The sequence below is a fragment of the Elephas maximus genome, chromosome 6 (assembly GCF_024166365.1).
Source record: "Elephas maximus indicus isolate mEleMax1 chromosome 6, mEleMax1 primary haplotype, whole genome shotgun sequence".
NCBI classification, from domain to species: Eukaryota; Metazoa; Chordata; class Mammalia; order Proboscidea; family Elephantidae; genus Elephas; species Elephas maximus.
Genome location: NC_064824.1, coordinates 84,529,305 through 84,555,185, shown reverse-complemented (window position 1 = coordinate 84,555,185; position 25,881 = coordinate 84,529,305).

Genomic DNA, 25,881 nt, shown 5'->3' with positions numbered 1-25,881 from the left:
AGTTTTTTAAATTATTTTCTTTAGTAAATTGCAAAAAAAAAAAAAGTTATTTAAAATTGAATCCACATTAAATGTAAACTTCCCTTCCCACCTCAAAATAAACAATGGTAAAGACACAATAATCTGCTAATCTTGAAAGGTCATCTTGAGAAAAGACTATATTACTTAGGTATAAATAGCATGTGAAATTCAAACATATACAGCAATGAGAGACTTGTGTTTGATACCTAGTAAAGCCCAGTGCCGTCGAGTCGATTCCGACTCATAGCGACTCTATAGACAGAGTAGAACTGCTCCATAGAGTTTCCAAGGAGCGCCTGGCGGATTCAAACTGCCGACCTCTTGGTTAGCAGCCGTAGCACTTAACCACTACGCCACCAGGGTTTGATAGATCGTGATATATAACGAGTTGAAGAAACGGCTGGAAGTGTTTGCAATTTACATTGAAAAGTGTTCTGTATTGTTGATCATAAATTGAATTGGTTAATTAAACTGTGAGTTTTTCAAGGTCAAGGGCATTGTTTCTTTGGCACATTTTGCTCGCACTGTTCTGTATATATTTAATAATAGTATATTACTAGGCCAAATTCTTAAAGTAATTGAATTATAGTAAATGATAATACTCAACAAAGGGAGTCATTAATCACCTTTAATCTATCTTTTGCAGGCATAGGATTCTTTCTAGGGCATAGACTGTGATGATTTAGTGTTAGGCAATAATGCACAAATATTTTTATTCTTAGTAAGCCATGAAATACTAAAATATTAGAAAACTGTAATCACATCTGCAATAAATTCATTGGCTGGAAAAATACAGCATAACTTCACATGTTTTAATTTGAGGCTGTAAAGCTTATGAATTGTCAAATATTCAGAATTAATAATTTTTCATTCACTTTTAGAATTTGTTGGTTTCAGGAAAAGCCTGTGAGAGATGCCTCATTCTCTGTTATTTCTCCATATGTCTCAGTTAGCAAAAAACTTTTTTTTTTTTTGGTAGCACTAAGAATATTTTCCCTCCTCATTTGCTTGCTATACTGTCCTCTTCTCTATCAGTTTTAATTCATGCTATTTCAGAATATTGGTTTTAGATTTTTTAAATTACATTTCCTTTTTTTTTTTTTTTTTTTTTTGCTGTTCTTCAGGAAGGTTTGAAGTCAGGTTTCTAATGTCCTTTTAAACTTGCCTTTAGAGTTAGGGAGGAAACAGTGGCAGGAGCACTTGCAGTAACTATGTTTTGTTCTTGTCATGTGCCATTCAGTTGATTCCAACTCATAGCAATACTATAGGACAGAGTAGAACTTTACGGGAGCAGGTCATCAAGTGTTTTCTCCCCCAGAGTGGCTGGTAGTTCAAATCACTCACCTTTCATTAGCAGCCATTAAGCTACCAGAGCTCCCTGTAATTCTGTTTGTTGTTGTTGTTGTTAGGTGCCATCTTGTTGGTTCTGACTCATAGAGACCCTATGTACAACAGAATGCAGCACTCCTATCCTGTGCCATCGTCACAATTGTTAAGCTTGAGCCCATTGTTGCAGCCACTGTGTCAATCCAGCTCATTGAGGGTCTTCCTATTTTTCACTGACATTTTACTTTACTAAGCATGATGCCCTTCTCCAGGGACTGGTCCCTCCTAATAACATGTCCAAAGTACATGAGATGAAGTTTTGCCTACCTTGCTTCTAAAGACCATTCTGGCAGTACTTCTTTCAAGACAGATTTGTTCCTTCTTCTGGCAGTCCACAGTATATTTAATAGTCTTTGCCAGCACTTGACGAATGAAGAACACCAAAGACACATGGAAAATATGAGCCTAAGAAACAGAAAGGGCCACATAAACCAGAGATTCCATCAGCCTGAGGCTGGAAGAAATAGATGGTGCCCGGCTACCACCAATTGCTTCCCTGACAGAGGGAACACAACAGAGAATCCCTGATGGAGCAGCAGAAAAGTTGAATGCAGATCTCAAATTCTAGTAAAAAGACCAGACAATGGTGTGATTGAGACTAGAGGGACCCCAGAAGTCATGGCCCCTGGACTCTCTGTTAGCCCAAAACTGGAACCATTCCCCAAGTCAACTCTTCAGACAAAGATTAGACTGGACTATAAGACATAAAATGATACTGGTGAGGAGTATGCTTCTTAGTTCAAGTAGACACATGAGACTATTCAGACAGCTCCTGTCTGGAGGTGAGATGGGAAGGCAGAGGGGCACAGGAGCTAGTTGAAAGGACACGCGAAATACAAGGTGGAGAGAAGGAGTGTGCTGTCACATTGAAGGGAGAGCAACTAGGGTCACATAATGTGTGTGTAAGTTTTTGTATGAGAAACTGATTTGAATTGTAAACTTCCAATTAAAACTCAATTAAAAAAATTTTTTGCCAACACCGTAATTCAAAGGCATCAATTCTTCTTTGGTGTTCCTTATTCATTGTCTATCTTTTGCATGCATATGAGGTGTCGTTTGATGTCCTGACTGACTGCTGCTTCCATGAATGTTGATTGCAGATCCAAGTACAATGAAATCCTTGACAACTTCAACCTTTTCTCTATTTATCATGATGTTGCTTATTGGTCCAGTTTTGAGGATTTTTGTTTTCTTTATGTTGTGGTGTAATCCATCCTGAAGGCTGTAGTTTTTGATCTTCATCAGTAAGTGCTTCAAGTCCTCTTTGCTTTCAGCAAGCAATGTTGTGTCATGTGCATATTGCAGATTGTAAATGAGCCTTCCTCCAACTTTGATATCACATTCTTCTTCATATAGTCTAGCTTCTCGGACTATTTGCTCAGCATACAGGTTGAATAGGTATTGTGAAAGGATACAACCCTGACGCACACCTTTCCTGATTTTAAAACACGCAGTATTCCCTTGTTCTCTTCGAATGACTGCCTCCTGGTTTATGTACAGATTCCTCATGAGCACAATTAAGTGTTTTGGAATTCCCATTCTTCGCAATGTTATCCATAATTTGTTGTGATTTACCCAGTCGAATGCCTTTGCATAGCCAATAAAAGACAGGTAAACATCTTTCTGGTATTTTCTGCTTTCAACCAGGATCAACCTGACATCAGCAATGATATCCCTGGTTCCACATCCTCTTCTGAAACCAGCCTGAATTCCTGGCAGTTTCTTGTCAATGCACTACTGTAACTGCTTTTGAATGATCTTCAGCAAAATTTTACTTGCATGTGATATTATTCAGATTGTTTGATAATTTCCACATTCTGTTGGCTCATCTTTGTTTGGAATGGATACAAATATGGATCTCTTCCAGGCAATTAGCCAGGTAACTGTCTTCCCAATTTCTTGACATAGATGAGTGAGCACCTCCAGTGCTGCATCTGTTTGTTGAAACATCTCAATTTGTATTCCATCAATTCCTGGAGCCTTGTTTTTCACCGTTGTCTCCCATGCAGCTTAGACTTTTTCCTTCAGTACTATTGGTTCTTGATCATATGCTATCTCCTGAAATGTTTGAACATTGACCACTTCTTTTTGATACAGTGACCCTGTGTATTCCTTCCATCTTTTTTTCATGCTTCATTCATTCATTCATTCAATATTTTCCCCATAGATTCCTTCAATATTGCAACTCGAAGCTTGAATTTTCAGTTCTTTCAGCTTGAGAAATGCTGAGCTTGTTCTTCCCTTTTGGTTTTCTAACACCAGGTCTTCACACATTTCATTATAATACTTTGCTTTATCTTCTCAAGACTCCATTTGAAATCTTCTGTTCAGCTCTTTAACTTCATCATTTCTTCCTTTTGCTTTAGTTACTCTATGTTGAAGAGCAAATTTCAGAGTCTTTTCTGACTTCCATTTTGGGCTTTTCTTTCTTTCCTGTATTTTTTTTTTTTATTGTGCTTTAGGGGAAAGTTTATGGCTCAAGTTAATATCCCATAAAAAATTTATACACATATTGTTATGTGACAAGTGTTACAATCCCTATAATGTGACAGCACACTCCTTCTTTCCACCCTAGGTTTCTTGTGTCCATTCAACCAGTTCCTCTCCTTTCCTGCCTTCTTATCCTGCCTTCAGACAAGGGCTGCCCATTTGGTCTCATCTATCTGCTTGAACTAAGAAACACACTCTCCACAAGTATTATTTTATGTTTTATAGTCCAGTCTAATCTTTATATGAAGAGTGGGCTTTGGGAATGGTTTCAGTTCTGAGTTAACAGAGCATCCTAGGGCCTTGGCTTCCGGGGTTCCTCTAGTCTTAGCCAGACCATTAAGTCTGTTCTTTTTATGTGAATTTGAGTTTTACTCCATGCTTTTCTCCCCCTCCTTCAAGGACTCTCTGTCGTGTTCCCTGTCAGGGCAGTCATTGGTGGTAGCTGGGCACTATCTAGTTCTTCTGGTCTTAGGCAGTTGGAGTCTCTGGTTTATGTACACTTTTGTCTCTTGGGCTAATATTTTCCTTGTGTCTTTGGTGTGTTTCATTCTCCTTTGCTTCAAGTGGGTCGAGACCAATTGATGCATCTTAGATGGACGCTTGCAAGCTTTTAAGACCCCAGACACCATTCAAGAAAATGGGACTCAGAACATTTCCTTAATAAACTTTGTTATTCCAATTGACCTCAATGTCCCCCAAAACCATGGTCCCCAGGTCCCAGCCCCAGCTACTCTATCCCTCAAAGTGGTTGTGTTCAGGAAACTTTTTAACTTTTGGTTTAGTCCAGTTGTTTTTACTTCCTTTGTATTGTGTGTTGTCCTTCCCTTCACCTAAGATGATTCTTGTCTACTATCTAGTTAGTGAATTTCCTTCTCCCTCCCTCCCCACCCTTATAACCATTAAAAATGTTTTCTTCTGTGTTTAAACCTTTTCTCGAGTTCTTATAACAGTGATCTCATATAATATTTGTCCTTTTACGACTAATTTCACTCAGCATAATGCACTTCAGATTCATCCATGTTGTGAGATCTTTCTTGTCTTTTTAATGACCTTTTGCTTTTTTCATGTATGAAGTCCTTGATATAATTCCACAACTCATCTGGTCTTAGGTTATTCGTGTTCAATGCGTCAAGTCTATTCTTGGTTTCTAAATTCAGGTGGGATATACTCAAGGTAGTGTTTTGGCTGTCATGGACTTGTTCTAATTTCTTCAACTTCAAATTGAACTTGCATATGAGCAATTGATGGTCTGTTCTACAGTCAGTCCCTGGCCTTGTTCTGACTAGTGATATTGAGCTTTTCCATTGTTTCTTTCTGCAAATGTGGCCGAGTTGATTCCTGTTCATTCTATCCAATCAGGTCCACAGGTATAGTTGCTGTTTATGTTGCTGAAAAAAAAGTATTTGCAATGAAGAAGTTGTTGGTCTTGCAAAATTTTATCATGCGATCTCTGTCGTCCTTTCTATCACCAAGGCTATGCTTTCTAACTACCAATCCTTCTTTGTTTCTGACTTTCGCATTCCAATCACCAGTAATTGTCAATACATCTTGATTGCATGTTTGATCAATTTCAGACTGCAGAAGTTGGTAGTAATCTTCAATTTCCTTATCTTTGGCATTAGTGATCAGTGCAAAAATTTGAATAATACTCTTATTGACTGGTCTTCATTGTCTGCGTTTGGATATTATCCTATTACTGACAGCGTTGTACTTCAGGATGGATCTTGAAATGTTCATTTGGATGATGAACACGATGCCATTCCTCTTCAATTTTTCATTCCTGGCATGGTATACCATATGATTTATGGATTCAAAATGGCCAATACCAGTCCATTTTACCTCACTAATGGCTAGTATATTGATCTTTATGTGGCCCATTTCATTTCTGATGACTTTCAAATTTTCCTAGATTCATAGTTTGTACATTTCATGTCCCAATTACTAGTGGATGTTTGCAGCTGTTTCTTCTCATTTTGAGTTGTACCATCTGAGCAAACAAAGTTTCTGAAAGCTTTACTCCATTCATGTTCTGAAATCTGCTTGTCCTCATTTGTTCTGCCTTTCAGTGCAAAATGTTTGAGATGAACCAGAGTTTAGGTATATAGTAAGTTACATGGGTATGTATATCCACATGAAAGTATATCAATTGATGATTACTTACGTGGCTTGATCGTTGGGTGCCCGTGGGTCCCTTTGTTCTTTCATTCTTTGCTTAAGATCTTTAAACTTCTAGTGGGCTTTAAATAAACCATCATCAAAGGAATATCTTCAACTAAGTGTGTAGGATAATAAAAATTTCTCAATCAAAATATGAAGAGATCCTTTGTTATGTGGGTAATTAAAAAAGAAACTTAGCTCAAGATATAGGAATGTTTACTGGGTTAGGGAAGAATGTTTAGAAGTCTTTGCTTGGAATATTATGGATCTGAAAGCCATAATGGCTCAATAGGTATTAAGAAAATCATGGTTATATGAAGTCTTCAGAACACAATATGTTTAAAAAAAATTCTTATTCAGAAGTGTAGAAGGCAAAATTAAAAATTTAGTGCCAAATTAAGCTTTTTTTTAAAACCCAGTATCAAAAAATTTGTCTTTAAGACAGAACTGAGGGAAATAGAGAAATAGAAAAAATTGTAAGGGTATAATGAGATTTTTTGGAGGGAGTCCCTGTGTCACGCAAATGATTAAATACTAGACTACTAGCTGAAAAGTTGGTGGTTCAAACCCACCCAGAGGCACCTTGGAAACCTGGCAATCTGCTTCTGAAAGGTCACACAGTCTTGAAAACACTATGGAGCAGTTCTACTCTGCACACGTGGTGTTGGTACGAGTCGGAATTTACTCGAGGGGAACCAACAAACACAGTGAGGTTTTTTTTAGGTTTTCATTACAGTAATAAAAGGAAACCAAATGATTATTATATGAAAAGCAGCCTGTTTATTCCAATGACAACTACAAAGGAATCAAACTACATGCTAATGAATTTAGACTTTTAGACAGAAATAGTCAGGAAAGTTCATTTTCTAGAGATAGCAAAAAAGGTAAGCAGGGAGAACTTCAGAGCATTTCATTTTTATGTTATGATGTAGACAGCCTTAATATTTCTCCTCAGCCTGACTAATCTTTAGGCAGACTTTTTCCTGACTCTCAGCCCCTGATCTTTCTCTCTCCTTAATCTTTACTGAATGGTAAAGAAGGAACATTTTCATTCTGGCCTTAACAGTAGACTCAGTAGATAATGCCTAGTGATTGACACATTCCATTGCTTCTCCCTAATGACCTTCAATACTTTTCCAATAGCTCACTGCAGTCTTCAAAAACCATCCCACCCTTTGCTTCAGAGGAGTTGAGTTCAATCTTAGTTCTGGTCTCATTCCCCTATTGCAATAGTGTTGAATAAAGTCTATTTTAGCCTATTTAATATTGTTCAGGGCAATTTCCTTTGACAGTTCCTAATAAAGAATTGACAAAAATGTTTTAATGATAGTTTCAGTTAAGTTTTACACACACACACACACACACTTTGGTATTTGTATATGTATATATACATATTTACACATACACACATGCATACACACATATATATGCAATTGTTTATGTACAATATGCATACATACTATACTATGTATCTATGCTATCTATCTACAATCAAAAAAATTCTTTCAGGAACAGAAAGGAAATAGGTGCATAAATAGTTCTCAACCCTTTCAAGCTTGCTAAAACTTTTACTAAATTTAAGAAAAAATGTCTTTATAATAAAAAAAAATCACTACTTTGGTCCAGATTTTAGGAATCCTTAGGATAAGTTTTGTTTGAACAGATTGGTTAGAACTTTTTGTTTATAAACCTGAAGTTCCTAATTAGAGACACAATACTTTGACATTGAAGAAGTTTATAAATGCCATTTTGATCTACTGCATGATTTCTTCTTGTTGTGGACTAGATGACCTAAAATGTAATCAAGTGCTAATTAGTGATAATACAGATAGTAGAGGATCACCTTATTTGAGGTTTTTTTTTTTTTTTTGTAATGAAATTTCCTTAGACCTATCCTACAGTGAGGTTTTGAAGTACTAATAGATGAGAGAGTATTTCCTTTGCCGTTTTAGGTTTTTTTTTTTTTTGAGAAAAATTTTCCCCACTTCTCATTAATTATTTTCATTAGCATGTAGTTTCATTCCTCTGTAGTTGTCATTGGAATAAATATGTTGCTTTTGATGCGAGAACCATTAAGTTTCCTTTTATTAACCTACACGAGTGAATTTAGCTAAGACAAAACAAAAAGAAAAACACAAAAACCTGTACTTTTTGAGATTTTCAACCTCTGCTTTCCAAGGTCCAGACTATAGAACATTAGTTTTGCCAGGACAAGCGCATAGCATATACTCCATTTTCAAAAGACAGGAAACATTTCTTTTCACATTTTTTTAAATTGTGCTTTTGATGAAGGTTTACCGAGCAAATTAGTTTCTTATTAAACAATTAATACACATATTGTTTTGTGATATTGGTTGCTAACCCCACAACAGTGCTCTCCCTTTCTCGATCTTGGGTTCCGCATTACCAGCTTTCCTGTCATCTCTTGCCTTCTTGTCCTTGACCCTGGGCTGCTGTGCCCATTTAGTCTTGTTTTGTTTTATGAACAAGAAGATAAGAAACATTTCTAATGTCTTAGTTTGATTGTTTATTTTGTTTCCTTTTACCCAGTCTTCTTGTTTTAACTTACTTTTTTTTTCTCAATTCCAAGCTTATAAAAAAAAATTATGAAAAAATTAGTGTATCTGAATCTCGTTGGGGGAAGATAATTAAAAATAAAATCTCCTGCCAACCCAGTGATTCCTTTTCACAAAATATAGAAGAGAATAAAAATAGTTTTATTATTGCATAAGTATTAAACCACACTGGGATGCACATCACAGGCTATCTGCTAAAGAGATTACAAAGACAAAAAGAATTCCTACCCTTTTATATAACCAGGCAGACACAATCCATTGCATACATGCTAATTGTTTTTATCCAAAGGAAAAATAGAACTTCTTTTATCTTTTCAGCAGTCAGGACATTACAGCTTGGAACCAAGTTCCTAGGTTAAACTCCCACAGACACAGAGAGACAGGGAGCCAACTTCCCTGATGTTCCACATTTCAAAGAGATGGTTCCAAGACTCATAAGAAAGACCTTCTTAGGATTTGAAACTGGCAAGAGGCTCATTTAGCCTTTGAAAAGGTTTACATACATCTTAAAAAGACAGAGAAACCATCTAAAATTTCAAGTCTTCTAAAAGAAATGCTAAAGAGAGGAGAGGGTTCGGAAGTTCATACCAGAGAAAATTAAAAATTAAAAAATTTTAAAGATCTGTGTTTACCCTTCCAACCTATGCAACATTCTTTTAAACTATTTTAATAGAACAAAAGGTGATTTATTTAACTGTATTTTAACAGGTGCAGCAAATAAAACACCCAAACAATTGTTTCATTGACTGAACACATCCTGTGTGAATTAGTGAAAACACCTTTAAATTTTACCAGAAATTCTTTTTAAAACTTCACAAAATTTGTTTCTTTAAAACACAGTAATAGGAATTAAGTGCAGATTGGGAACCTTGTAATGATTTACAATAAGTTTTGGTAATGATTAATTGTCAAAACTCTTATTCTCTGTAGGATTCTGTTCTATCTACACCCAAATTACACAGCTAGTTTTTCAAATTTTCACCTTTTATTTATGAAATGGAACAGTACTACAGGGCACATTCTTTTCAAACAAAATAATGCTTTTCAGGGAAAAGAAATCAAACACTTGGAAACTGAACAATACCCTGCTCAAAAACGACTGGGTTATAGAAAACATTAAGGATGGAATAAAGAAATTCATAGAACCCAATGAGAATAAAACACTTCCTATCAGAACCTTTGGGACACAGCAAAAGCAGTACTCAGAGGTCAATTTATATCAATAAATGCACACATCCAAAAAGAAGAAAGGGCCAAAATCAAAGAATTATCCCTACAACTTGAATAGAAAAAGAGCAACAAAAGAAACCCTTAGGCATCAGAAGAAAGCAAATAAAAATTAGAGCAGAATTAAACGAAATAGAGAACAGAAAAACAATTGAAAGAGTTAACAAGACCAAAAGCTGGTTCTTTGAAAAAATTAACAAAATTGATAAACCATTGGCCAAACTGACAAATGAAAAACAGGAGAGGAAGCAAATAACCTGAATAAGAAATAAGATCGGCCATATCACAACAGACCCAACTAAAATGAAAAGAATCATGTCAGATTACTATGAAAAATTGTACTCTAACAAATGTGAAAACCTAGAAGAAATGGGTGAATTTCAAGAAACACATTACCTACCTAAATTAACACAAACCGAGGTAGAACAACTAAATAAACCCATGACAGAAGAAGAGATTGAAAAGGTAATTAAAAAACTTCCAACAGAATAATGCTTTGTTGTTGTTTGTTGCTTGTGACTCATGGGGACTTGTGACATGGTAGGAGTAGTTGTAGCATCAGCACCTGTCTAACTTCAGAGAGGATAGTGACCAGGATCACCCCAAAGCTGATTCCCACGATGTGGAGTGTCAGACAATACCTTCATGCTCCAACCTTTTTACCAATTCTGACACCAGTCATCCCTCCCATGGCACTCTCTAATCTGCTGGATTTGATATTCTGTTGCAATGGTCTCCTCTCAGCCACCTCAGGACAGTCTCCCCTCATTCTCCTCAAGACAGGCTTCTCTTGGCCCTGCTGTCTGTCATCACTGACTCTATCACCTGGCCCCTTCTAGACCTTTCGCTGTCTTTAGCATTGCAGCCCTTGACCTGTGTTACAGCTCTTTTGGGGAATTCCTCGCTCCTTTCTCTCTGCTTCTTCTCTCTTCTCTTGTCCCTCTGCTTCTTCCTAATTCTCTTCATGCTTCTTTCTGTCTCTAAAAAGCCTCTGTGGGGCTGGCTGCATATATATATAGAATTCCTTGTCCAGCAGGAGCCACAAACTGACAGATCCCCTGTCAGTATACCACAGACACTTAATTTGCATAGTGGGCTATCATTGCCTCATTTGCATAGTCCGTAGTCACTTTGTTTGCATAGATATATTGACCAATCCCTGCAAGGTGCATACCAATCACAGGGCTGGCTGCAGGACAAGACAAAAAGTCTAGTTGTTTACAGCTTGCCCAGAAAATGTCAATTAGCACAGATAAAAGTAACAAAACCTCTGGGGTAGAAAACTAGGGCAAAGGTGACTTCTTAGGGCTTAGAGGAAAAATCTCTCAAGCTGTTTTTCCAAAGAACTAAGGCAAAAGGCCACATAAAGAAACTCACTTTATCACAGGACTCCAAGTGCTCAGAGTAGAGCTGTTCCATGGAGTTTTTAAGGCTGTGGCCTTTCAGAAGCAGATTGTTTAGGCCTGTCATCCCAGGTTCCTTTGGGTGGGTTTGAACTGCCAACTTTTTCACTAATAGCTGAGTGCTTAATCGTATGTACCACTCAGGTATTGAATCGTGCTTAGAGTTCTTAAATTCATTTTTTCATCCACTTAAAAAATATATATTGAGGGTCTGCTGAATGTCACTCAGTATTCTGGGCCTGGAGAAAGTGTTAGTGAACAAAAGGTGTTTAAAGGTACTACTGTTTATCATTATCTTAGACTGTTCAAGGAGTCAGGAAGAAAAATAATATTTGTGTTTACATAATGCATTCGAAAGAAATATGTATTCCTTAAGAAAAAAATGTTAATGGTTATTCATGCATTTCCATATTTTAAGTTACTTCTGTTAGCAACGTTTCCACATTTATCCCCCTGAGAGGATCATTTGCAATGTTGCTGAGGCATCTATTTGAATTTAAGGTGTTACAAAACAGCAGAGCTGGAACAAGTAAATTATCTGGGAAGTGAAGTTAGCTAGCTGCCACGAAGCAACATCACAATGTGACTCTGTAATCTCTACTTCTTGTTAAATAGGTATGTAATAATTCTTGTGAAGTTATTTAGTTTTTGAATTTTGGGGTAAATTTATACCTATTATTTACACATTTAAGAGAGTTTTAGGGCATATCATTTTGCAAGCTGGGATATTTTATGTCTGTTAGGATTCATTGCTTCTTTTTTGTTTTCACTTAGCATTTTTGTAAAGCCTTTGTGAAAATGTAAAGACTCGGAAGCAGGGATAGGAGGTCCACTGAAGGATTTTTTGAGGTTATTGAAGAGTCAAAGCTTAAAAGGGTGAGTGGTCTGGGGACCAACAGTGTAGTGGTGACGGTAATTAGAGTGAAGGAATCCAAAGGGAAAGATCTAACAGAAGAAGCAGGAATTATTTTGTCAATCACCATGCTCCATGATAGGTTATCTACCAAGGAAAAAAATAATTAAAACTTTAGTATTTTACAATATGTACATATAAGAGCTCTTGTGGAGTGATAGTTAAGTGATCAGATGCTAACTGAAAGGTCAGTGGTCTGAACCCAGCAGCTGCTCCCAGGGAGAAAAGACCTAGTGATCTGTTCCTATAAAGATTACAGCTAGAAGGATAGCTTTACTCTGTCACATAAGATTGCCATGAGTCAGAATTGACTTGATGGCATACAACAACAAATATAACTATATGTGTGTGTGTGTGTATATATATATATATGTAAAACTAAAAACCAAACCCATTGCCATTGAATTGATTCCAACTCATAGTAGAACTGCTCCATAAGGTGTCCAAGGCTGTAATCTTTATGGAAGCAAACTGCCACATTTTTCTCCCTCAGAGTGGCTTGTGGGCTTAAATTGCCAACCTTTTGGTTAGCAGCCAAACACTTAAGCACTGCATCACCGGAGCTCCATATAACGAAAGGAAAAAAAAACCAAACCCACTGCCATCAAGTCGATTCTGACTCATAGCAACCCTATAGGACAGAGTAGAACTGCCCTGTAGAGTTTCCAAGGAGTACCTGGTGCATTCAAACTGCCGACCTTTTGGTTAGCAGCCGTAGCATTTAGCCACTACACCACCAGGGTTCCATATACATATATAAAACCTGTTGCCATTGAGTCAATTCAGACTCATAGTAACCCTATAGGATGGAATAGAATTGCCCCATAGAGTTTCCAAAGAGCAGCTGGTGGATTTGAACTAAGGACCTTTTGCTTAGCAGCCTGAGCTCTTAACCACTGTGCCACCAGTGTTCCATATGTGTATATATATATATACACACGCATAGATATAGTCTTAGTCATCTAATGCTGCTGTAACAGAAATACCACAAGTAGATGGCTTTAACAAAGAGACATTTATTCTCTCACAGCCTATTAGGCTACAAGTCCAAATTCAGGGCTTCAGCTCCAGGGGAAGTCTCTCTCTCTTTGTCGGCTCTGGAGCAAGGTCCTTGTCATCAGTCTTCTGGTGGTCTGGGAGCATCTCAGCACAGGAACCTTAGGTCCAAAGGACACACTTTGCTCCTGGCACAGCTGTCTTGGTGGTGGGAGGTCCCCATCTCTCTGCTTGCTTCTCTCTTTTATATCTCAAAAGAGATTGGCTTATGACACTAACTAATCTTGTAGATCTCATCAATATTATTGCCGCTAATCCATTTTATTACATCATAGTGAAAGGATTTACAACATAAAGGAAAATCAAATAAAATGGCAGACAATCATACAATACTGGGAATCAGGACCTAGCCAAGTTGACAGATATTTGTAGGAGACACAATTCAATCCATTACGCACACACACACATATGGAAGCCCTGGTGGCGTAGTGGTTAAGTGCTACAGCTGCTAACCAAAAGGTCAACAGTTTGAATCCACCAGGCACTCCTTGGAAACTCTTTGGGGGAGTTCTACTCTGCCCTATAGGGTCACTATGAGTCTGAATCGACTCTACGTCAGCAGGTAGCGGGTATCAGTTGCTGTTAGTCAATTTAGACTCATGGGGACCCCATGTGTTACAGAGTAGAACTGCTCCGTATGATTTTCAAGGCTGTGACCTTTTGAAAGCAGATGGCCAAGCCTTTCCTCCAATGCATGTGTAAATGTGTTCCAACCACCAACCTTTTGGTTAGTAGTTGAGTCCTTAATTGTTTGTGCCACCCAGGGACTCCTGTATATGTATACATATGCATATGTGTTCCTGTTGCTGTTGAGTGGACTCCAACTCATAGTGACCTTTTTAGACAGAGTAAAACAGACCTATTCCAAGGCTATAATCTTTATGGGAGCAGACTGCCACATCTTTCTCCCACAGAGTGGCTGGTGGGTTTGAATTGTTGACCTTTAGTTAGTAGCCCGGTGCTTGACCACTGACCTACCAGGGCTCCTTAAGTATATGCATAAAAAACAAAACCAAAAATGAACTAAACCCATTGCCATCGAGTCATTCTGACTCATAGCAACCTATAGGACAGAGTAGAACTGCCCCCATACGGTTTCCAAGGAGTGGCTGGTAGATCTGAACTGCTGACATTTTGGTAAGCAGCCATAGCTCTTAACCACTGTGCCACCATGTGTAAACCAAAAACCTATTGCCGTTGAGTTGATTCCGACTCATAATGACCCTATGAAACAGAGTAGAACTGCCCCATAGAGTTTCCAAGGAGCATCTGGTGAATTCGAACTGCCGACCTTTTGATTAGCAGCCATTGCTCTTAACCACTACACCATCAGGGTTTCCACCACTATTATAGGTATATACAAAATACATGCTAAAAATGCTGAAGCACAGAGTTTAGTCAAGTTTAATGCTGATGTGACCTATTAGGAGGTGGTAGGATTGAGAGTGAGACACATACAAATTAAGTGCCCAGGAAAATGTCTCAAAATTAGAGAAATGGCAGTCATTCTAATTGAGGGCTGTGTCATCACTGATATGGTCTGATGTTTCTCTGTTATCAATGAAAACAAACAGTAAGAAACTATGCAACTGAGAATTGAGTTCCTTCAAGCTACTTGAGAGTGTAAAAGAAGCAAGTTAATGTCTTTTTTGTCAGATAATCTTAATTGGCAATTGTAGTAAAAAGGAAATTAAATATTTTTAGAATAAGTTGGAAGCAAAGGCTGCCCAAGTTCTGGCCTACAGCCAGAAGACTTCTAACAGTAAAACAAATGTAAATTTCTATTTCTTTTTGAGGCTTGGAAAAGTGATTTTTACTCTCAATGTTAGTTTAACAAAGAGTTGAATTTTTCTAGAAAAGAAGTATAAAGTACCACAGCATGTGATTTTATTTTCTTTTTCAGACCCATATCCAGGCTAAATCATAGCTACTTAAATCTATGCTTATGTTGGTAATATTTTCTGTACAAAATCGGAGTGGTGGCATACCTAAAATATTATCATGTACTTACAGGAACAATGAAGTGAACCGTATCATAAAATAAAGACTATCTTCAAGAATCCGGGTGATGTAGAAACAATACCCTTGCTGCTATATGTTGAACACATTATCTAGAAGTTAAAAACCATTTCAGCCTTTAAGGGCCCACAGTCAGGAAGCAGAGTTTAGAGGAGAAGACAAGCACACAATCAGTGTGATGTGGGTAAATACTGTAGGCGCATAATCTGAAGGATTTACACCTAACTCAGTTTGGGAAAGAGGGGAGGCGGAGGGACTGGGAGGGAGACTGAGTTGGGACTGAGTCTTACAGAAACCTGAGGATATGATAGAACATTATTTCTGTAGAGTTTCAAGTACTATTATATTATCAGGTTTTACAAGATGATGGGGGATGAAGTTGGACAGATAAGCAGGGACCACAACTTGAAAGCCATGGAGAGTTGCTAAAGAGTTTAGGTTTTATCCTGAAAGCAATTGGGAGACATTGGTAGATTTTGTTGGGGGAATACGAACAACTTTGAGTTTTAGAAAGTATACTCAGGTAACTTAGTGGAGAGTAGAGAGAAGGGGGACGTCAGAGGAAGCAGAGAGGGAGACAAGCTAACAGGGTTGTAATAATCCAAGTGAAAAGTATTAAAAATCTAAATTAAAACAATGGTAGTGTGGATATTGAAGTAGGGACTGATGGAGAACTGGAAGGGGAGACTGGGGACTACTTGTTGGGAGGAAGTTAGAGAGAAGGGAAAACCTAGATTTCTTTGCTGGTCTAATCTATTGAATGTGTATTAGTGATTTTCATTCAAACAGGAGGTAGAGAAAGTTGAGCAGCTCACATTGCACTATATTGATTCCTGTCACTACTGATACCTCTATAACAAAATGCCTGTATGCAATCTTATGAGGAATTAATTTCTAATGTCACATGACTGAAACAGTGAGATGAGAAAATTAATTTAGCGTTTTTGATGAGAACTGAATATAAGAGAAAAAGTGTGTACATAGCTGCAGTAACAAAGTTATTACTTCTGCTTATTATTTCATTTTTATTGCTACAATTTCTGGCACTGGGAATAACCAAAGAAAAAGAAGTGGTGTAATATTATAATGAGATGCTCAGTAAATTAGGTCAATCTAGTTATATGAAGAATAGATGTTCAAATAAACTGACATGCCAGAATGAGTTTCAGTTAACATAATGCAATTGGAGGAAATAAAACTATTTTTATTTGTAATTTTGTAATCTATATGCATTTCGGAAACCCTGGTGGCATAGTGGTTACGTGCTATGGCTGCTAGCCAAAGGGTCAGCAGTTGGAATCTGCCAGGCGCTCCTTGGAAACTCTATGGGACAGTTCTACTCTGTCCTATAGGGTCACTATGAGTCGGAATCAACTCCACGGCAGTGGGTTTGGTTTCGGTTGGTTTAATGATTGCTTAGGGATAGGGAACATGAATAAATCTTCTTATCTTTACTGTGAAAGGGTTGGATATTTAACTAAAAAAAAAGTGCTATTGGGAAAATATGTAAATGTTGATAGACATACTGTGGCTATCATGCATATTCTAGCTTATTAGGCATGCAGAGCATTTCTTTAATTTGTGATCTCATCTAAACTATGTACATGGAAGTTACTAGTTACCAGGAACCAATCAATGAAGAATCATAACAATTTTTTTTAATTCATTGCATATCCTATTTAACAGATCTCTTATAGTAGTATGAGAATAAAACAGCAAAGATCATTCATTCCCTAAAAATGATCACATTTATTTTAATTTTGGATTCAGTACATTTTTCTTTTCCATATCAACATATTGGGTTAGAAACTGTAATATTTTTGATGAAAATGTCAGAATCTATGTTTTAAAAATTCAGCAGTTGACAGTTATGGTTGTCAAGGTCAATGCAAAAACATAAGGAAGATTAACAAGAAGAACCATACTAAAAACTTTAACAAGAGCTGTGCAAGCCTGAAGCCTAAGGATATGACAGCATGCTCTTATAACAAACCAGCACAGAATGCCTTTAAAGCAATGGGATGTTGGTATGAAGTAATTACCAAGACGCAAGTTGCGGTGTTCAGTTTGATATATCGTAGTCTTTTCTATCTCTTCCAATTTGCCTCCATGGTAACAGTTGCTACTTCTCCAGCCTGACTACCCAGCTCTCAGCATTTTCTTTTAACGGGAAATATTCTTTGGTTTGATGCAATTTCATTTACCATCATTTAGTTAGATTTTAAAAAACAGTAATTCTACATTTAATAAAATAAGTTATCAATTTTTAGAGTATTAATCTGCAGAGAATTTTATATTTTGATAGATTTGGATTTCTGACCCTTTTCACTTTATTTAATTTACTGGAATATTAATTCTTTTTTTTAATTTCACAATGCCATTGAGCACTTTAAGGAAAATAACTAGTGTCTTCCCTTTTGGCATTATGAGTCTCGTTTCAAATATTAGCTTCAGCTGAGAGGAAAAAGAGCCATGAAGAATATGAAGTTAATTTTTCATATTAACCAGTTCAATGTTTTCCTTATTTAAAAAGGTTTTGACAAAGTATTTTGAGAAGTTAAATTCTAATTTTTCCTTTCTGCTTTCTCCAGCTATTTAAAAATAGTTATATTTTCTTCTGTGAGGAGAACCTGGACTTTGCAGGCAGATGAACTGAATGTGAGTCACACTGCTACCATCTACTAGCTGGGTGACTCTGGTTAAGTTACTCAACCTCTCTTTTCCTCACTTTCCTCATCTACATTGTTTAGAGTGTTCAATCAAATAATATGTGTGATAGTTCCTAGCAGAGGGTAAGAATTGAGCACGTTACACAAAGTATAGCTCATTTTTTTTTTTTGAGAGAGCAGGGACCAAAGTTGTGATCATCCAGGGTTCATCAAGAATCACACATAATTTCTAATTTCATGTTTTTACTTAATTTCCTACACACACAAATGATTTGAAACAATTTTTGAACATATTACAATGGTGACAAATGTTTAAAAAAATTTACAAGGGAAAATTCTAAATACACTTTCATGCCCTTACATGGAATTCAACAGGAAATAAAATACAATAATGCGGTGTCTGCAATATTCAATTTTGAGGTTTTTGCTTCTATGATATGAAATCATGAATTTGAGTATTTTTGCTGCCACTACTAAAAGTGAAACATATATGATGCAAAATAGAATTGAGAAGAACACCTATTACCTATGCTTGTATGATTGAAAGAGAAGTGACACTTAAATCTAGATCAATGTGAAGGGAATTTCAATTCTGTACCAGTCAAGAAGAAAAGTCCTAGACAGGAAACTTATAAAGATTTCATTTTTTCTCAGAAATTGAATGGCTATGTAAGTTCAGTTTTACCCTGCAACTATACAATTGAACTTCGGTTATAGGATGAAAAAAAAAAAAGAAACTAGTTAAGGTTCGCTTCTATCCATTTTCTCCTTCCACAGACAATTATATACAATGTATTTTTATGTTGCTATAGAGGAAAATGCAGTATTAAAATTCAATCTCTGTTCAGTGTAATATTGTGTATAAAACATTCTAATTCTGTTAATTTAATTAAAATATAAAACATTTTATGTACAGTTTATAGAACGAATTCTTGAGGAGGTTGGAAAGTAGTGGAGAAAAACCCCACTAGCTAAACAATGTTTGTTAGCAAGGTAACAGAGAAAGGGAGTATACACGACCAGCTGCTACTGAGTTGGTTCCCACTCACGGTAACTGCGTGTGTTTCAGAGTATAACTGCGCTCCACAGGGTTTTTAATGGCTGTGTCCTTTCAGAAGTAAATCACCAGGACTTTCTTCTGAGGAACTTCTGGGTGAATTTGAATTGCCAACCTTTGGTTAGTAGCCAAGTGCTAGACCGTTGCACCACCTAGGACTATATGTCTGTCTCCTCTTAGATGCTCTTGCTCTTAGAATGATTAAGGTATCCACTACCACACTCTTGATTTCTCCTCCCATTTTTTTTTCTATCTTTAAATGGAAACATCATCCATCTATTTCTTCATGCTGGAAATCTATGAATCATCCTTCACCCCTTTCTCTTACCTCTCACACCCTGTCAACCAAGTTCTACTACCAAAACTTGCCTAGCCCCATCTGCTTCACTCCATTTCCATTGCTACTGCCCACAGTCAAACATCTTCTTTTCAGACTGCTACAAGAGCCTCCTAGTTAATCTCTCTCTACATCTGTTCTTGTAGTCCTCTAATGTATTCTCTACAGAGCAGAGTAATATATATATGTATTTTTAAATCTGGTGATATCAGTACCTCTATTAAAACCCTTCAATGTTTTCTAATTCTTTGGTGTAAAATTTAGAATCGTTACTGTGGCCTACAGTGCCTTATCTGATATCACCTCTCCTTTCCCATATTCCTGTTAAACTCCCCTTCACTTTGACCTTGAACACTTAAAAATTTTCCTACTTACATATCTTCACCTATGCCCTACTGTCTATCACAAACGTGTGCTACATATTGTTCTACCTTTTTTGCATAACCAATATATGATTTATCCTTAGGCCTTATTTTAAGCATCACTGTCTCATGGAGAATTTTCCTGAGCTCCCAGTCTGAGATTAAATTCCTTGGTTATATGTTGTAATGGTTTATCTATGTTTTCTTCTTTGTATAATTGTGATTTTATTGTTATGATGTTATTGCTTGTTTAATGTCTTTCTTCCTGTTAAACTATGTACTTCGTGAGGGCAGGCCACCCCAGGAGTCCTTTGATGATTTAGCATCATTGCTTAGTTCCATGACTAAAACATAAAAGACACTCGATATCATTTGGATGCATGTTAAAGGAGACATTAGGCTAGCCTGACATGCAGAAAACCTAAATTTTATCCCATTTTTGTCAGTAAATAACTATGCGGTCTTGACTAAGGCACTGACATTTCTCCTGTCTCTCTTTTCTCATTATAAATAAACGATTTTTTACAGAAAGGGTTTTCTTAGATAGAATTAGGTGTTTACAAAATCACTGGAAGAGAGGGAGGAACAGATTCTGTCCAGGTTGGGCTTCCAAGGGTGACCCCTCATACCTACCCCCTATTGCCATTGAGTTGATTCTAACTCATAGTGACCCTATAGGACAGAGTAGAACTGCCCCATAGGGTTTCCAAGGAGCACCTGGTGGATTTGAACTGGTGACCTTTTGGTTAGCAGCCATAGCTCTTAACCACTATGCCATGAGGGTTCCCATACCTCCCCCAGAAGCAGGGAAGTTGGGGAAATGAAGACAAAGCACAACCCCTGAGTGGGTGCAATGGGGTTAAATCTTGAGCTACTAACTGAAACGTTGGCGGTTTGAACCTACTCAGACGTGCCTTGGAAGACAGGCCTGCTGATCTGCTTCTGAAAGGTTGCAGTTATGAAAACCCCATGGAGCAGATCTATTCTGTACACATGGGACCACCATAAGTGGGAATTGACGTGATGGCAACTAATTTTTTTGCTTGTTGTCTTCCAACTATGGAAGATTCAGATTTAGCACACTTTCAGCATTTGGGCATTTGGGTTATCTCTACTTTTTTGCTATAACGGATAATGCTGCTATGAACATTTTGGAACACGTTTTTATGTGGATGTATGCTTTCATTTCTTTGGGGTATACTTTGCTGTGTCATATGATAACTCTGTATTTAACATTTTAAGGAATTGCCAAACTATTTTCCAAAGTGGCTGCACCATTTTACATTGCCACCAGCAGAATATGAGAGTTCTGATTTCTCCATATCCTCAACTGTCTTTTTGATTATACCCATCCTGTCTGTGTGAAGTGGTATTTCATTGCAGTTTTGATTAACATTTCCTTAATGACTAATGAAATGAGCCCTGGTGGCATATTGGTTAAGTGCTCGGCTGCTAACTGAAAGGTTGGTAGTTTGAACCAACCAGCCGCTTTATGGAAGATGTGGCAATCTGCTTTGGTAAAGATTTACAGCCTTGGAAATGGTATGGGTCAGATCTACTCCGTCCTGTAGGGTCTCTATGAGTCAGAATTGACTTGACAGCAATGGGTTTTGGTTTTTATGACTAAATATGTTGATCATCTTTTCATGTACTTATTGGCCATTGGTGTTACTGAGTTGACTGGGAGGAAATGAAAGAGGAGCTCTGTAAAGTAAACAAATTAGCTCAGAAGCAATTTTCTATCATTATGTGACACTTATGTGATAATAATTTCACTCTTTTTATTATCAAGGATATGTGTCACCACTGAGGGTTTTCATAGCTGTCATAGGACTAATAAGAGGGGGAAAAAGATAGGTTGACTTTGGTATATAAAATTAATACTAATGAGAGTCATCAATAAAAATAATGAAACTGCTTATCATCTATGGGTAATTACCTTATATGTAAGAACTACGATGAATATCATTAATATCTGTCAAATTATTACTCTAGGTTTTATTTGATTTCAATCTTAAATTATGTTCAAATACACACATGTTCTTTGATTTTATGACTAAAATCTTAAACCTAAATATTCCATTCTTTCATCATAATCTACCCTTCCAGATTAGTAATCTAGTCAAGTTCACTTTAACTCTTTGAACTTCATTTATCTATTATTAAAGTAAACACGATTTCGTAGGGTGATTGTGAGAACTAAGTGAGATCATGTAGGCAAAATGCCCAGCAGTGTGGCCAGCTCATTGCAGACTGTTCGTAAATATTCATTTCCTTCTCCATTTTTCCTGTACTTTGTCCTTCAGATTCTTGACCTCTCAAGTTTATTTGTTACTCTCTTCTCTGTATCACTAACTCCTTCATCCCCTTGTCCACCTTATAAATTATTTCATATTTCCCATTATCTGGCTTCTTTGCTCAGTTGCCTAAGTACTGAGTCAGCAGATAAAATTACATGTTGATGTATTGGTTCTCCTATAAGTTCAGTTTCTATCCCATTTGAGCTCCCAACATACTTTAAATATCCTCTTGTCTTTGTTTAGTTCCTCTGGCTTCTAATTGTTTGTTATTTCAAAACCATGTCCTTCTCAAGTCTTCAACCTAAGACTCATATCTTTGTATTCAGATAATGAGCTCATCGCCTACATTCCTACAGAAAATGTGGAAATGCCCTCAAATCTAAGACTACCATTGGGCAACATGGCTATATTTGCAGAATCCTGCTTGTCCTTTTCTCTTGTCTTATGGGAAGACATGTTCATTTGTCTGTTCAAGGTATATCCTTCAACTTGTGCTTTTGATGCAATTCTGAATTATAATCATTCTTTTTTACGATCTTGCTCTATTAACTTCTTTCTCTTTCTCCCCCACCTTTTCTCTCTTTTTCTCTTTCCCTCTCCTGTATCTTCAGTTTCTCTTTCTATCTAAGCACATTAATATATGTTTTTTCAATCTAAAAATATCTCTCTATTTGTACTGTCTCCACTCTTTCTCAGCCAAGATTTATAGACTAAATTTACTCTGTCAATAACTTATCTTTTATCCTCCTACCTACAGAAACACTGTTTTCACTACTCCATTGCAACTGATGTTCCTAAAGTTTCCAGTTATCTCATAAGTGCCAAATGTAATGGACATTTTCAGTCTTAATTTCTGTATCATTTGAGAGTATTATACTTCCTTGAAAGCCACACACACTCTGTATAAAGTGGCTAAAGCTATGTACATTGACTCAAGATATAATTTTCTAAATTTTGAACCCTTACTTTTGTCTGTTTCTGAGTTTCCATCCTGGAGCCTTGTATCTAGATTTTCCTGCCCTACCTTGTTCTTGTGGTTTGATGATTTTTTTTATTGAACTGTTTTACTTTGATTTTGGATTATCCAGTAGAGGTTGCCTCTTCCATTAACTCTGACACTGTTTTCTATGAGTCATCTCTTCCTCACACCTGCTTTAGAACTCCTGGTCCATTAAAACACAGTCTAAGTCTAGTGGTATGTCCATTCAACTGTGTGAGAGTAAGGATTGGTTTGACCCAAAAGTTATGCAAAGGGTCCTCTCACTCAGGAAGAAGGACAAAGCATTAAATTGTGTGGGAAACATGAGTAAATTTCATAGAGATCATTCAGTAATTAATTTTCAGTAGTTTGATTCTTGGATCCTTGGCACGCTAATAAAAACCAAAACCAAACCCACTGCCGTCAAGTCAATTCTGACTCATAGCGACCCTATAGAACAGAGTAGAACTGCCCTATAGAGTTTCCAAGGAGCACCTGGAGGAATGGAACTGCCAACCTCTTGGTTAGCAGCCATAGCACTTAACCACTAGGCCACCACGGTTTCCTTATGTAATATTAAATGAATTAATAAGCTCCTGTCTTATGGATGGGGACCCCTAGTGGTGCAGTGGTTAAGTGCTGGGCTCCTAACTGAAAGTTCAGTGCTTCAAACCAACCAGCAACTCCATGGGAGAAAGATGTGGCAACTTACTTCCATAGATTACAGCCTTGGAAACTCTATGGGGCAGTTCCACTCTGTCCAATAGGGTTGCTATGAGTTGGAATAAACTTGATGGCAATGGGTTTTTTTTGGGGGGGGGGCCCATAACCAATACCACAAAGTGGGTGGCTTTATAAAACACAAAGTTATTGTTCACAATAAATTCTGGTGGCTAGAAATTCCAATTCTGGGCATCAGTAGGGCTATGCTCTCTCTCTCAATTGACTGTAGGGGAACACTCTTCCTGTTTTCTTGTTCATCTTCTGGTAGCCCCAGTCATTTTTTCGTGTGCTTTGGCATGTAGATGTACTTTCATCCGTTTTCTTCTCACAGGCCTGTGAGCCTGTCTCTGTGTTTGTTCTTCCTTCTAACACACCACTCAGGAGTGATTACTATTAGGACTCACTACACTCCACTATGACCTTGTTAACTTTAAAGAAAAATCCTAATTCCAAACGAGGTCATATTCATAGGTACAGGGGTTAGGACTTCAACTTATCTTTTTGAGGGACACCATTCAATCTGTAACATTATGGTAAAACAGACAAGGTTTTGAGATAAAGTAACAAAAATGATTTCAGCAGTGTATACTTTTGTATTTCTTTACACCTTGCTTATATCTCCTATTTATTTCACAGAAGTTATTTTATGTCAGTGCACTCTCCTCAAGAGAGATAATGAAGGCTTCAGATGGAATCTCCAGAACATAAGATATAGCAGAGAGTAAAATTAAGTATATCCCATTATTCCATAATGATTTGTCACTATATTTGTTATTTTCCTTTAGAAAATGGTACAATGTAGGCACACAGAAAAAACATTAAGGGTTAAGAAAACTATTTCAGATAAGATTCCAGAGGTTTTTGTTTTTAGGTCAGTAGTTTCCCACCCCACTAAACCATTTCTCTAAAAAATGAGCTGGCTTTTGTTCAATGCCCCTTAGTGAAGATCCAGGTCATATAGTTGACCCACCCGATTTCAAATAGGCGTACGTTTCTGGCATTCTCTCAGAAATGAATTTTGAAATTCAGTAGCAGCCTGGAAAGTGTATTGCTTTCCTAACTCTGGAGTTCAAAGAGGAACTATAGCACCAAAATAGTTTTTAAAAAGATTTTTAACAAATTCTTTAGGTCTTTGTTCTCCAACAATATTAATATGATACTTTTAATAGTATTACATTTACCTAATTTTTTTAAATTTATAAGAAAAGTCATACAAATCTGGACAAATTGTTGGCTCTTAGATTTTTCCTCACAGTAGTGTTTAGGACCTTAGGTGATAATGCAAAGATTTGATGTGATATGTTAATTTCACTTGAACTATGACATGTGTTTCATAGACTGTACTAACCACGTGTTGGAACTAAGTGTCAAGGGAGATCATTACCTGCTGAACTCTGATTTTCTGGTGGTTTCCAATAAGAAAAAAAAAATCCAATCTAGTCTGATATCTAGAAGTCTGGCTCTAGAATTCCATCCTATTATGATGAGACACAACAACAATAACTTTAAGATGATTCTTTAAAAGCAAGTAAATCGGGAAAAATACTTTGTTATCTGTCATCAATATCTTGGTATATAAATAGGTGGTCAGTCTTAGCTCTTTAAATAAAAAGTTATGGGGCTTTTAAAGTCTTACACTTAAATACTCTAAGCCTGGAATTTACCGAGAAACCCTAAAATTCTTTCTCGGGAGGAAAAAAATCTTGACTTCATGAGTAGTAACTAAGACATGGAGTCTGGTGCTGGATGGCCTAGGATGTGAATATTGATTCTCCCACTTATTAGCTGTGGTCTTGGCAAATTATTTACTCCAACCGTGCCTCTGTGTCTTCCTCCTTTCTAAAATACAGACAATAATAACACTTAACCTCATGGGCAGTTATGAGGACTAAATGAGTTAATGTATTAGCTCACTTAGGTTAGTGCTGAGCATATGGTCAGCTATCATTATTATAATGATAAGTACCATCGCTGTCATCATTATTTGGCAGGGGTAGGAGGACAGACCTTGAGGATACTGGCTGCCTTAAAAGAGAAAGAGCCAAGAAGAGAAAACAATGATTTGCAGTGAAGCTATAGGCCCTGGGGACAAACTGAAGGACCCCACAATTTTGTCTGGGCTTGGCAGCTTCCTCTGCTCTGCTCTCTTTAAGACTCTATGATTCTTTGTAGGTGTGTTTGACATGTATAACATGTGAAATTATGT